Here is a 10609-nt window from a genome sequence, read left to right on the forward strand (position 1 = left end):
CGCTGCATACAAAAAAAAATCCCTTGCTACTAATGGAAAAATGTAGCGGGTTTCCTCTCTTAGACTATATGTAAAAATTACCAAATGTTTAACATCCAATCACCGATGTTTAATAAATAAATGTGCTCTAGTGGTGTCGTTAAACAAAACTAACCTTTTTCATGGTGAATAACCATGAATAACCTATTGCTGGGTTGACTGTTCGTATCAGCGTAGACTTGGTGTATATTAGCCAAGTTCATATCAGAACAACAAAACTTAATTTGAACTCGGATCACATAAAGTGATACGAGAAAGAAGGAAATGTTTTATTGAACGACGCACTCAACACATTTTATTTACGGTTATATGGTGTCAGACATATGGACCACACATATATTGAGAGAGGAAACCCGCTGTCGCCACTTCATGGGCTACTCTATTCGATTAGCAGCAATGGATCTTTTATATGCACCATCCCACAGACAGGGTAGTACATACCACGGCCTTTGATATACCAGTCGTGGTGCACTGGCTGGAATGAGAAATAGCTCAATAGGGCCCACCGACGGAGATTGACCCCAGACCGACCGCGCATCAAGCGAGCGCTTTACCGCTGGGCTACGTAATGTGATACATGAGCAAACGACTAATACTGCATGTACAATACATATTATTACAGTCCTACGTAATAAATGAATAAATGAATAACAAATGGATTAGCATGTGTAGCAAATACACGAAGAATATCCTGGGCGTCACTAAGGATTTCAGTTGAAAGTTTTCAAACTAGTAGGCCTACTTGTATTTTTTTTAATGTCGATGACCTGTATTACAGATTTGTCCGCCCCCCCCCCCACCCCCTCCATGCAAATACCCCGAAAAATAATATGAAATTGTCTACTTCTTAAGATGATTTAAATGTATTAATGCAGGCGTGGATACAAAGAAAGGGTTGTGGGGGTGCGCACGCCTTACCCCCCCCCCCCTCCCCCACGCCGATATTTAAAGAGCCTTGAAAAAGCCAATGCTTAGCAGATGAATACATTGTACATATTGTTTTTTAGTGGGGTACATGATTATTGGAGTTCCTGAATACCGGAAGTGCTCTTTTTAAACGTTGCACCCCATCCCAAGAACGACCAAGGTTCACCATGTACATTGCCAACTTATCCAATTGCTAATCTTTATACAAACTAGCTATAACATTTAGTTTTTGGTTAATAAAATGTTAATTAAATTAAGCATATTTAAAAAACAAACAAAAAAACATTCCAGCAAATACTCTATATATCTGAACAGTGAACACTGATTAATTAAATCAAAATTCGTTTGTGTGAACCCTGAACAAATCTTAATTCGCCCCTGTAATGTATATATGTGGTTTTAATTTTGGTCGTTTTGAATTGAGATTGAAGCATAAAGTTCTATTAATAGGTCACACACTATTCTGATACTACTACGTGTTTTCATTTCCTTATCACTTTGTTTTTATCTTGCAGTCTCTATCGAACGTTCTACGAAGTGACCAGACTAAGGTCACAGTGACCCAGGACTGTCAGGTTTGACGCACGGATAAATTAACTGTCGCAGCTGAAGAGGCAAGGACTGGGATGTTGAAAATAGGAGGCACTTGGCTGGGATGTTGAAAGTAGGAGGGACTTTGCTATCAAAGCGAGAAGAAAAAAACACGGAAACAAAGAAATGAGACGGTGCATAAGCGTCGGAAGATGTCGGTAACTGGGGGACATACTGGAGAAAGAAAGAAATGTTTTATTTAACGACGCACTCAACACATTTTATTTACGGTTATATGGTGTCAGACATATGGTTAAGGACAAATTTTAAGAGGAAACCCGCTGTCGCCACTACATGGGCTACACTTTCCGATTAGCAGCAAGGGATCTTTTATTTGCGCTTCCCACAGGCAGGATAGCACAAACCATGGCCTTTGTTGAACCAGTTATGGATCACTGGTCGGTGCAAGTGGTTTATACCTACCCATTGAGCCTTGCGGAGCACTCACTCAGACTTCGGAGTCGGTATCTGGATTGAAAATCCCATGCCTCGACTGGGATCCGAACCCAGTACCTACCAGCCTGTAGACCGATGGCCTAACCATGACGCCACCGAGGTGTCGGTGACATACTGGAGAGACCAGTTATTAAATGTGACGTCATATATATATATATATATATATATATATATATATATATATATATATAATTTGCTTAAAACCTGAATTTTGAGGATATGTAAGTAATATATAATACTACATTCGTGTCAGTTAGATATCATTGATCTTACAACTCGCTGTTTAAAACCTTATCCAACTTTCTTTCGTTTTTAAACAACTCGTAAGATAAATGGAATCCAACGGCCATTCATGTAGTATTCTCTATGTGTATATTAATTGAAATTCATATTTTGATTGCCTTTCAACTGGGGAGGAGGGAGGCTTGCCTCCAGCTTCACATTTGGGTATAGGGGAGTACTCCCTGGCCATCCGCTTCCGACGTCTATGAGTGGGATTAAAATACTTTTGAAATAAAACAGCTTCTCACCCTCAAGTTAATATTACAGAATTGTTTTCTTTGTGTCATTCCATAAAACATTAAACCAGTCTCACATGTTTATTTAATTTGACTCTTAAGTTAACAGCTTTCTTTGACAGTTACAACAGGGTGAAAATAAATTTTGTGTTTGTCTTGGAATGTCATATTTTGGACAATTTGTACATTTATTTGAAAAAGTTGCGAAAAAGTGACCATTGGAATAACGTGAAATATAGAGTAAGATTGGATATCAAGAGATTTCATATTTGAACACTTGGTTCTTGAGGAATTGCGACTTCATGTACCTGAAAATAAAAAAACCACTTTAATATTATACTCCGCACATTTCAAGTGTTAAGCACTGGCATAGGAAGCGGGGGGGGGGGGGGGGGGGGGCGGCAAGGGAGCATGTGCCCCCCCTCCCACACACACACTTCAGATATTTTGTTTTATATTTGCTTTATAATAGTGTAAAAGTGTGTAGATATAAAAGTGTGCCCCCCACCCCACCCCCCTTTTTGGCACCTTCCTACGCTACTGTTAAGTGGTATTCTAAGTCCTGCTGTACATTAGGTTTGTATTGGTTTGTATGTTAATGTATGTTTTTATTTTGTTTGTTTGTTTGCTTGTTTTATTTTCATGGGTTTTTGGTGGGTTTTTTAAAGTAGTATTTCTACCCAGTAAGTTTTTAATGTCAGATTGTTTTTATGTTTTTTTTTGTTGCTATTGTTGTTGTTAATTAAAAAGAAGAAACAAACAACTATATTGGCAGTCCCGCACAGCCAGCTGTGTTAAGGGTAGTGTAGCTGTGTTAAGGGCAGTGTGCTGGGACACATCAATATATCAGCAGTCATTGGTAGTACCGCACAGCCAGCTGTGTTAAGGGTATTGTAGCTGTGTTAAGGGCAGTGTGCTGGGACACATCAGTTATCAGCACTCATTGGTAGTCCCGTACAGCCAGCTGTGTTAGGACTGGGTATTGTAGCTGTGTTACGGGCAGTGTGCTGGGCCACATGGCCCATTATCATCCAGTCATTGGTACCCCCGCCCACCCCATGGACGTTAAGGGACTACATGTAGCTGTATCTAGGGAGGGTGTGCTGGGTTACACATCAGTTATCAGCAGTCATTGGTAGTACCGCACAGCCAGCTGTGTTAAGGGTATTGTAGCTGTGTTAAGGGCAGTGTGCTGGGACACATCAATTATCAGCAGTCATGGTAATACCGCACAGCCAGATGTTTTCAGGATATTGGAGCTGTGTTAAGGGCAGTGTGCTAAGCATCTCAATTATCAGCAGGCATTGGTGGAAACATGGAGTGAGCTGTGTTGTTTATTAATAGCTGTGTTAAGGGCAGTGTGCTGGGACACCTAAAGATATCAGCAAGTAAAACGCACAGCCAGCTGTGTTCTTTTTCTATATCATATGGGCAGTGTGTACAAACATTTATTAATACATTACATTTCATTTAGTACCGCAAATGATCTTGCTGTGTTATCCAATTAAGCTGTGTTAAGGGCACGTGTGCTGGGACACATCAGTTATCAGCAGTCATTGGTAGTACCGCACAGCCAGCTGTGGGTTAAGGGTTTGTGCTGAGACAAGAGGGTGCAGTGTGGTCTTACACCTACCCATCGAGTCGTTAAAACTCGCTCTGGGTGGGAGCTGGTAGTACCGCACAGCCAGCTGTGTTAAGGGTATTGTAGCTGTGTTAAGGGCAGTGTGCTGGGACACATCGATATCAGCAGTCATTGGTAGTACCGCACAGCCAGCTGTGTTAAGGGTATTGTAGCTGTGTTAAGGGCAGTGTGCTGGGACACATCAATTATCAGCAGTCATTGGTAGTACCGCACAGCCAGCTGTGTTAAGGGTATTGTAGCTGTGTTAAGGGCAGTGTGCTGGGACCTTCAGTGGAAACCTCGCCCACTTCATTGGTATGACCGCACAGCCAGCTGTGTTGCCGAGCTGTGTTGTGTGCTGGGCAAATAGGACACATCAGTTATCCTCATTGGTAGTACCGCACAGCCAGCTGTGTTAAGGGTATTGTAGCTTCGATCGTTCGAATTACCATCCGTTATACAATCAGGAATTTTTCACACCACACAGGCGCCATGTTCAGGGGCAAAGTAGCTGTGTCCCTTGCAAACCGTGGGACCCTTACTTGTACGCGTGCCATCATTCCGAGTCGTTGGAAGCTAATGTTTCTCCCAAAATAGCTGTGTTTGTTATATTTACCGAGACAAAAAAGGTTATCAACAGAGTTGTGGAATATAAAGCACCAACCAGCTGTGGTTTTGGAATTGATAGTAAATTTCAAGGGCAAATTATAAACAAACATAATTTCACCGTAGAAGTTATAGTGGTAGTGACGCAGAACCATCTATGTTGAACACAACGTCAGCCGGGATTAAGTTGCATTCTGTTGGGAAAAAATAGTTATAAACAGTTATTATTAAAGCTGTATCCAGCCGGATGCGTTAAGGCGATTGTAGCGTGTTATTAGCAAATCATTGATTTCAATCGCCGTATCCTAACCGCACGCGTACGGCGCGGCAGATAAAATGTATGTCTGTCGCATCGCTCGCGTCCGGTTAGGATACAGCAAAACCGGACGCGAGCGATTATTTTAGAAATCATTGCTTTCATCTAACTGCACGCGTGCGATGTGACAGATGTATCTGTCGCCCTGTACACGTGCGGTTAGGATACAGCGATTGAAATAAATGATTTCTAAAATAATCGCTCGCATCGTTCGCGTCTGGTTAGGATACAGCTTAAAAAGCTGTACGAACAAACCTTTGCTATCGAATATTAAACAAAGGGACACAATAAACAACACTACCATCTACTAGTAATATCTTGAAAATCGATGAATTTATCTGATGAAGATAAATGTTGTCGATAAAATTAGTGTGAGCTTAGAACTGGCCCGTTCATTACGGTCATGATGATCATAAGCGTACGAGATCGGGGAGAAAATGCCCTAATTCGTACAATAGTGAGGCGGATAAGAACGAAGATTGTGCACTTTGTGGTAGAATTGTGCTACTTTGCATGCAAATAGTACTTTTCTTGCAAGACAGTAGGTAAAAGCTGTATTACACCCATAACATCGCTTATCAATGGAGGCGGGACGTAGCCCATTGGTAAAGCGTTCGCCTGATGCGCGGTCGGTCTAGGATCGATCCCCGTCGGTAGACCCATTGGGCTATTTCTCGTTCCAGTCAGTGCACCACGACTGGTGTATCAAAGGCCGTGATATGTGCTATCCTGTCTGTGGGAAGGTGCATATAAAAGATCCCTTGCTGCATTAGGAAAAATGTAGCAGGTTTCCTCTGATGGCAAGTCAGATTTACCAAATGTTTGACATCCAAGAGTCAATGATTAATTAATCAATGTGCTCTCGTTGTGTCGTTAAACAAAACAAACTTTGGTTGATGCAAGACAGAGTGAAGAAATGCACGAACCGTGTTACCCAAGTATTCTTATCACGGCATAAATATGTATTCACATGCATTTCCCGAATCATATCAAAATAACAGAGAAAGTATGCTGGTATTTCTAGACATTTTTTCGGTTGTGCTATTTACAAATGTTTACAAACCTTGTGATGAGCCCGCAGACGCGAGACAAAATACGCCAATAAACACTCCCCAAAATAAAATCTTGCTGAACGCCATTGTGTGTCAGAGAATGTCTGGAATAAATTATGAAAGGTTTGAGTAAGAAATAAAACCTTAATAATAATAATAATAATAATAATAATAAAATGAGTTATAAAAATAACAAATGACCGAATACATGTATAATACAGACCTCATAACAGCTCTTTTTTCTTTCTTTTTTTTTCTGGTTTTTTATTTGGTCTTGTGTTTGTGTGTGTACGTGCTGGCGTGGTGTGTGTCGGTGTGTGTTGGTGTGGGTGTGCATGCGACGCTGTTCATGTGTGTATGAGTGTGCGACGCGGCGTATGTGTGCGTGCGTATATGTGTGTGCGTGCGCGCGCGCGCGTGTGTGTGTGTGTGTGTGTGTGTGTACGTATGTTCCCTCTATACTATAATGATAAAAAAAGCTAAATTTCAAATGAGAAATTTGTACACACTAATTACTGTTATCTGTTGCTGGTATAGATGAGATGATTCTTATAGTTTAATGCAAAGTGGATTAATTTAAAGATGGAGGCAAAAACCTACCTGTTGAAGTGTTATGGTGAATGTACGTGTTCCGTTCGTGTTTAATGTTTCGGCCGGTGATCAAGATGTCTGCCACTGGGATTCGATCGCATATGGTCTCTCCGATTTTTGTGGTCTTTTGTATAACGTGGCGATGTACACGTAATACATGGGTGCTGATTTATTGAATACACTGACGCATGCGATCGCCTGAAAAATAGAAACCAATCAGTTATAATTGGGTATTTTAAACAATGGTCATCATGTTTATGACATGAACCGTCTTTGAGGACGTACCGACAATGGATAATTTAAAAGAAAATTAGAGGTCACTATTTCTAGTAAGTTGCAAATTGATTAGAAGTAAAACAAAAGAAGGTGTAATGAAATACAAAAATTAAAAATAAATAAGTCAAAGTTTGAAAAATTCAAATACAACAACGACAAGAAAAACACACGGCCACTAACACCCAGCATTTTATTGATTGATTTATTGACCATTGTAGTCGGCATTTATGTACAATTTAAATTTTGTAATTAAGTCAAGGTCTCGTAAGTTTCATAACTTGTGCCCAACCTTTTATGTGTGTCTGTGTTTGTGCATGCGTACGTGCGCGCGCGCGTGTGTGTGTGTACACGTGCGCGTGGGCGGGTGCGTTTGCGTGTGTGTGTGTGTGTGTGTGTGTGTGTGTATATATATATATATATATATATATATATATATATATATGTGTGTGTGTGTGTGTATGCAATAAAATATGTTCTCAATAAAAAGACAACCAACATCTTATGGAAACTTGATATTTCTACCATGAATGTTACTTCTCATTATTAGGACAAAGTAAGGATAGCTTTTGTCAAAGAATGAATAATTTTAATATTTAATAAATTAACTAAATACTGGATGTTACCATTTCTTGTATGTTAGTTCAGTTGTTTGTTTTTTTGTGGGTTTTTTCTCTTTGGTGGGCATTTTGTAGTCCTGGGCCCTGTTCCACGAAGCGATCTTAGTGCTAAGATCACCTTAAGGCATGCATTTAAGGTGATCTTAGCATTAAGATTGCTTCGTGGAACGGGCCCAGACCAACAATTGCAGCCATTTGTGTTAAGAAAGTACACGTATTTTAATGTATATTTAGTGTATGTAACCCAAAAGCAACGAAACCAAAACCTGTTGTAAAACCTGTAGGCCTTTAACTTGTATTACACTGTACTTACACGGCAGCTCTAGGCCAAATCGTAAACAGAATCAATTAATGTTATATAGCATAAAACAATAAATAATAATATTTAAGCTATTTTTATCATAATAGAAACTTAATATATTATATCGGGTGATTACAAACAAAACTTAAAAGTTCCACTTTTGTAAAGTTAAATAGCGGGGGGGAAGTTTGCAATTTAGAACAGTGACATTTTGCTCAAAACTAATTTATTGTGTTGTGCATTGGTGGTACCATTTTCATTTTGATATAGGTCTTACAATGTTTACAATGATGTGTGATGCAAAACATGATGTCAAATAATGCTATAATGCCAATTTAACTTTACTCTGTATTTTTGATCAGGCTAAACAGTCTTTATTTAGTATGTTACATAATTCCCCATCGTGTATTTTATATAAACATCTTGTAGATCGAGTGTCTTTACAATACTATTTGCAAAACTATATTTCGAAACACAATCGCATTTTATTAACTACGCTTAGATTGTCAGCCCATTCTTTAGCGATAGAAACCGGAGGTACAGAAATACAGAAAGGTCAGATAGAATATGTAATTATTGTAATCTAAACAAAATTGAAGACGAATATCATATGCTACTAGAATGTCCCAAATATGACGATCTTAGAAGAAAATACATCAAAAAAATTTATTGCAAGAAACCTTCAACTCATAAAGTTGTACTGTTATTAAATATTAATAATATTAAAGTTTTAAACCAGCTTGGAAAATACCTCTCTGAATGCAACAGGTTAAGAAACACCTTATGATTAATATCAAACCATTATGTATAATTGGTATTACATTATGTTTATATTATATAATTACTGTTATATTGTTTTTGCATCTGCTGCACTATATGCAGCCGTCGTCTTTATTTATATTTTTGTGTGTATACTGATGAGCTGTAAAGCTCAAAGTTAATAAAAAATGGTATGTACTGTACAAACAAGAATAACCCTATACTTTTATACTGTGCTTGGTAGGCTGATTAATACTATCAGATGTAGAAATATACTCATATCCGAACGTTCGGTCAGTTTAGGATTTTATTCGACTGAGAGGTTGTTGACTCAACTGGATTGCTGAAATGGAGACAATGCTTATGTTACCAGAGCAGTGGCATGGTGGTCTAGGATCGATTCCCGTCGGTTGGCCCATTGGGTTATTTCTCGTTCCATCCAGTGCACCACCACTGGTATATAAAAGGCCGTAGTATACATGTACTATCCTGTCTGTGGGATGATGAATTTAAAAGACCCCTTTCTACAAATGGAACAATGTTGTTGTGAATGAACATGTACGTAGCGTTCATTATTCGAGGAGCACTGGTTGATGATTAATAAATCAATATGCTCTAGTGGTGTCGTTACACAAAACAATCTTTTAAACTTTAATTAACCGGCGTCTTCGAAGTTAGCACCAATGTATAACTATATTAATAAAAGGAAATAAAGAAAGAAAATACAAGACACCCCATTTGCTATGTACCGCGTGTCTTTACTGGGTGTGGCTCGTCCACGACTGAGATGATAACACTAATTATACAACCGATTTGTTCGAGTGCAAGTCACCCACATTACTAACAACTGGGCGATCGACCAGCTTAAGAGATGTTTTATTAATTCATTGTCACCTTTAGGTTTATGGTCTGTAGGGACGACAGAACGTTACACTATTGTCAGACATCATTTATGACGTAGGAAATATTTTCATGCATGGGTGTGATGAAAGTTGCGTTTTTATGTGTATCTTTTGCTAGGCTCAGCAGAAAGTTGGCCAACTCGACGGTTGCGTTGTAATTTTCCCAACTCCCGACTTATGACGGGCGCGCTCAGCCAAGCAACTAATGCGTTATACGACGAGAATCGAGTGGTAACAGCGTCCACACTAGCAGATGGACAGTCGTAGAAGTCGTGAGAGCAGAGTTGATTAACTCTGTCTTAGCAGTTGGTAGTCTGAACCTACCATAAGTATAGATTTTAAAAGAACAATGTGTCTTTCTAATGTTGTTTTAGATATGTTTATGCATACCACTCGTTTGTTTATGTGGTAACTTCAACACAGACAAATAAAAATAGATCTTGAAATTCTTCTATTTCGTTAGCTTGTGACTAAAACATGATTATGTACGCACGGTCAAATTATTTTGACCCATTCATTTATTGCTTTAGTAACTCCACCTAATGTGAGCACTGTCAGTGTATTACTGACGGGGTATGCCAGATTTTTGGCTCCGTCCTCATCTTTTGAAAATATATATTTGAACAAACAATGTGATTGGAAGATTTCGATTCCATGAATAATTTGTATAACACTTTTTATGCATACTGACTTTTACTCTCATTTTAATTCATATACATTGATATTTGTAATTTTGCAGAGTTTTTACATGTTTTATTAATTAATTATTAAATTTTTTATATTTATGTTGATCATCACATTGTTTTGGCATTTTAGTTTGACAATTTGTCCGATGTATTTTTCGTGATGTTGTCGTTAAATATCATTCTTTCATCATTCGTGATCTACAGATGCACTTTTTGTGTGTACAGCTACTTCTGGAGAGTTGGTGTAACTGTAGCTGAGGATGGGCCCCCTCGAGGTAAGGCGTTGTAATCTGCACCTACCTGGTGAGTCATCACAGGGCGAGCGCCGATCACGTCATTATTGTCCAGAAA

General features: G+C 38.9%; 1 protein-coding gene and 1 long non-coding RNA gene across 2 annotated transcripts in view; one reads left to right on the plus strand and one right to left on the minus strand.

Annotated features, from left to right (window-relative positions):
• Window positions 1-1850, plus strand: part of LOC121383005 (baculoviral IAP repeat-containing protein 3-like) — a 9320-nt gene extending 7470 nt beyond the window's left edge. Inside the window, exon 3 of the transcript XR_005959240.1 lies at window positions 1482-1850. The gene's annotated coding sequence lies outside the window, so the exon portion shown is untranslated. The remainder of the gene's footprint in view (window positions 1-1481) is intronic.
• Window positions 1851-4899: 3049 nt separating this feature from the next.
• On the minus strand, window positions 4900-10008 carry LOC121384068. The gene is made up of 3 exons (XR_005959337.1): window positions 6727-10008; window positions 6138-6230; window positions 4900-4952 (listed from the first exon to the last, which is right to left on the minus strand). It is a non-coding gene; the product is annotated as an uncharacterized LOC121384068 (long non-coding RNA).
• Between the last annotated feature and the right edge of the window lie 601 nt (window positions 10009-10609).

The sequence above is a fragment of the Gigantopelta aegis genome, chromosome 10, assembly GCF_016097555.1.
Source record: "Gigantopelta aegis isolate Gae_Host chromosome 10, Gae_host_genome, whole genome shotgun sequence".
NCBI classification, from domain to species: domain Eukaryota; kingdom Metazoa; phylum Mollusca; class Gastropoda; order Neomphalida; family Peltospiridae; genus Gigantopelta; species Gigantopelta aegis.